Genomic DNA, 4,714 nt, shown 5'->3' with positions numbered 1-4,714 from the left:
CCATGGCCTGCCACCATCTTTCAACTACTCTACCTCTTCCGGTTTCTTTTTATCTCCAAAACTAAAATTTTTAGAACTAAAATTTCATGGCATAAGTGATCTAAATAAAGGTTATTTTAAAATGTCATACGTGATTATTTAAGAGGAACTGGCAGATAATGTGTACTTCCATCTACAAAATATTGACCTTCTACTCCATCGTAAATCTGCCACTTTTAAGATTATCAACCAATTTGTAGCAAGCAGACATCTTTCCCACCTTAAGAGAAGACGTGACATTATTTTGAGAGAGAGAGAGAGAGATGCAATTTTACACCTTTCGTGTTTGGTGATCCCAAAGAGGAAAGTGGGGGTTGTAGGTTGTAGAAGACAAAAAATACTTGTTGGTGCTGCACTTCACTTTTTGTACATTAGAATTTTCGAAAAAAAAACATGTGACCGAATGTTGTTTCTAAGACCAGAACCCCTGGATAGGTCACTCCTACAGTGTCATAAGGCCGGGAAGATCACAATTATATTGACTGGCCCTAATATTCCTCTAACAGCAACCCCAAAATGTAAATCAGTAAATTTATAAAACGAGATGGAATTTTCCCTTTTGCTATGAAGTGTTCCATTATTTTTGTTAATCGGTGTATATGCATTTATTAAATTCTTCGAATGAAATTCACGAAGATAAATATGGAAAAGAGGGCAGTGCTTTGGATGTATTTTGCTCTCTCTTTCCTTCTGTTTCCAGGAGTGATCGTACAAATTCCATTTGCTTGGAAATGTCAAATATTGGTATCTTAAAGAGCACAGATGGTATTAAGCCAGTAAAAATAAATAAATAAAACTTTATTTATACGATAAAATTATGTTTTACACAAGGTATTACAATTAATCACAATGGACACATTGCTTCAATTCCCTGAAGTTTTCAGCACCAGTCTTACATCTGCAAGAAAGAGAGAAAAAAGGCTCATTTTAGAATAATCATTGATGGCACAATATCAATTACATTTTATGTTTTAAAATCCCTCATTAAAATCTCCCACGGTCTTTTTCAAGCATCACACGTTAAATATATTTCGTACTCACCTTGTTCGAGTTCCTCTAATATCCATGACCGTCGTAGCCCATCAGTCCATCGTGACCACCGTAGCCATCTCCATAGAAACCACCTAATCCACCAGCTAAGCCACCATCTGCTCTCCAGTTGTACCTGACGCTCTCACCATATCCATGTTTGCTGTCATGTACAATGTAGTCTTGGTAGTTGGCCAACACCACGCTGGCAAAAACCAGCACAGCCAGGATAAGAATCTGCGCAAATACATTTATTAAGAGATGAGCCAATAACCAAAACTCAATACTACAATACTTCCAGATTTACTCGCATTAATAATAGCAATGAAGTTTGTTATGGACTGACTTACCAAGCATCGGGCCATTTTTGTTGGTCTGTGGACGAACCTAGTTAGAGACTGATTCGTGTATTTTGCTGGCTGTTTATATACACTACGTGACCTCACTAATTCGATCATTCGATACCACGTGTTCGTTTAATACTATAATGACTGCAAGCCAATCGGCGACCTTCACCCAAATGTCTGCCCTCTTGTCTCGTACCATAGCGAGAGCAGCACTGAGTTCAATATTTCAACAAAAGTTTCGCAATTAGGTTTATGTTACTGACACATTAGCAGAGTCATTATCTGTCTCTTCAGGCGACGTTTGGATAATTTTCACTTTAAGCAGTTTAAAATCTTATGTCGAGTTTTATTTCTTTCTGTTTTTATCTATATATCTGTCAATCCCTACTCCAAAATAAGATCCATCCATATTATTAGTAGTTTCTACGGTATTTACAACAGAAACTGTGTTTTGGTTTTACTATCAGATATAGTTAGAACGCATGAAGATGTACACTCAGTTGACAAAAACTTAGAAACCTTTTGGAGTCAACAGATGATTAAACATACGATATGCAAATGTAAATTGGCACTGGAATGATCATAACGTCCTTGATAGATAAATACTGAAAGGTTTCCTGGGCTTATTAGTCGATAAGTTCATGGGGAAAACAGGTAAATTTTCAGATTTTCAGAAGTGTGTTTGTTGGAGCACGTTTAGCAGGAACCAAAATTGAGAAAACAAAGGAAGTCACTGGTGTGTTTTTTCTCATATCCAGCCAGTTCCTAAACTTGCTTCTACTCTTTCTAAAGCACTCTTTAGAAAGAGTACTAAGAGAAATCCATTAACCGCCAAATCCTAAATTATCCAGAAACCATCTCTCTGATCAATGATAGCCAGTGTGGATTTCGTAAGCGTCGATCCATTGATGATATACTGACTTATGTTTCCCATCCATGGACAAATTCAATGAAAAGTTTGGTGAAACTCAAGCAGCTGCTCTTGACATTTTAAAGGCTTTTGATCATGTTTGCCATAAAAGTCCTCAATAAGCTTCTATCTAATGATTTGTTAAATGCGTTTTGTAATTGGGTATCCAGTTTTCTCTCTGACCACTCACTGTGGGTGGTGGTAGACGGCTCTCAGTCCCCTAACTTCTCTGCTAATGCCTGTGTTCCCCAAGGTTCAGTTCTTTCTCTCGGTCTTTTCATCTTACATATTAATGGCCTTCTTCCATTGACTGGAAATCCTATCTATAGTTTGCTGATGATACGTACGTTATATTCCATCTTTCAATTTGAGAAAGAACTTGTCCTGTGCAAACAGCTTCAACTTCTCGAAAATCCACTACCGGTTCCTTAAACTCTGATCTCCAGGTGATTCTCCTATGGGGCAAAGTTAACTTAGTTAATTTCAATCCTTCTAAAACTCAATCCTGTCTTATATCTCGCAAAATGGATATTATCTTCGAAGATACTCAGATTACTAGACAAGATTTCATTTCTCTATTAGGGATTACTCGACTTCTAATCTCTCTTGACATTCTACATTCGACTGGAGGGTTTCAGCCAATGCCAAGACTGAACTGTGGAACAGTGGAAAAAGGATTATGTGATCTGATGATTCTCGATTTACACTTTTTTTGCACCGATGGTAGGGTGAAAGTGTAGCGTGAACCTCATTAAGCCATGTTATGCATGCATACAGAATGTTGTGTCCATGTTCACCACTCAGTCAGCTGGAGATGGTATCGTCGTATGATGGTATGAGGTATCTTCTGCTGGAACGGATTGAGTCCGCTCATACCATTAGAAGACCGTTGCCTTCAATGAATCTGTTGTATCGGATCAGCTTCTTCCTGCAATTCTCCATTTTTATCCGGACCGCGATGGATTCTTCCAAGAAGAAAATGCAACTGTCCATTTAAATTTTGCCTAAGGAAAAATTTAAAACTTACGTTCTTGGTTCCTAGCAGAGCGAAGTGGACTAATTAAATATCGTATTTATTTTTATCAATACAGAATGAATCCAAAATGAATCCAGAATTTAAATGTTCATTGTTAATAAAATTATTAATAAATTGGGTTTTATATGAGTTTATTAAGGGAAATTAAATCAAATTTCTAATTTACTTTCACTCACTGGTCACAATATTAGAAATCTTTTCAAATTCGCGTCAACAGAATTTGACGTATTCAAAAGGTAAAATTGGCACATCGTATGATCCCAATTTCCTTGCTATCAGATTAATACTGTACGGTTTCTTAGTCGATCTGGTCATGGGGAGGGCAAGTGATATTTCCAGAAAGGTGTTATTTTTGGAGCTCATTTAGCCGGAGCCGCAACTATACACTGAGTTGAAAGAAGTTCAGTAATGTGAGATTTGGCAGTCCCGTGCCTATACAAAAGCCACTTCTTTTCGTAAAACATGATTTGACTGGAGTGGTGCCACCAATGTCAAGACTGGATTATGGAATGGGGAAAACAAAGGTCATGTGTCTGACGAGCCTCGACTCATACTTTTTTTTTGAACAAATGATAGGCCCTTACGAGTACCATAGTGCGTAGAAGCCCGTACTCCTGACACAGCTTCACAATTTGGCTGTGTTAGTTGGTCTCAGGCGGGAGTAGCATGGTTTTTCATCCCGGAAACTCTGGTTTTTCCTCCAGCAAAGAGAAAATCGATCACAAAACGCTACCACAACCAACCAACCTCATACCGGCTGAACTATACCACTATCTCATCAATGAAGCGAGAAATTTTTATGGGCTTTTTTTCAACGTGACTGAGTTGGTCGCACTTGGGCGAGGGTTGCATGGTTTTTCTCCAGCTCCTGAACACGAATACCAAAGTGACGGTTGGAAATTTGATGGATGCTATAGAGACTTTCCTATCATGGCTCAAAAACAGGTATCCACATACGGTGGTTTGGCAGGGATCTCATTTTAAAAGTATATTTTAGCGACAATTGCTTTCGTTGAATTGACAGAGGTGGTTCAGTTTCTTAACTCTGGACTGGGGATGTTCTAAATAATTAGCCATGGAATACACACTATGCACAAACACAAATACTGACAGCTCACAGTTTCTTTGGCGTTTAACAAAACACAACATGGTTTTTTAGTGATATTTAAAAATAGTCATTGATCTCTACAATCAATTAAAACTTTGGCACAACCACATAGGTCAGAGGAATTTATAAGTAGTTATTTGACAAGAACATTCATCATAAAAACATGGAACTCATTCCAATTATATGATTCCGTTCAAGTCAGGTGGCCATTTACTCTTTCCTCACTCAGATGCAATTTGGTGAGT

At 37.8% G+C, this 4,714-nt stretch overlaps 1 long non-coding RNA gene across 1 annotated transcript; it reads right to left on the bottom strand.

The window, feature by feature from the left end:
• Positions 1-784: 784 nt before the first annotated feature.
• LOC150078907 (uncharacterized) lies at positions 785-1,446 on the bottom strand. The gene is made up of 3 exons (XR_016547512.1): positions 1,419-1,446; positions 1,081-1,305; positions 785-937 (listed from the first exon to the last, which is right to left on the bottom strand). It is a non-coding gene; the product is annotated as an uncharacterized LOC150078907 (long non-coding RNA).
• Between the last annotated feature and the right edge of the window lie 3,268 nt (positions 1,447-4,714).

Source organism: Mastigoproctus giganteus, chromosome 10 (genome assembly GCF_048544385.1).
Source record: "Mastigoproctus giganteus isolate SK-2022 chromosome 10, ASM4854438v1, whole genome shotgun sequence".
Lineage (NCBI taxonomy): Eukaryota > Metazoa > Arthropoda > Arachnida > Uropygi > Thelyphonidae > Mastigoproctus > Mastigoproctus giganteus.
This window is presented reverse-complemented; position numbering and strand designations above follow the sequence as displayed.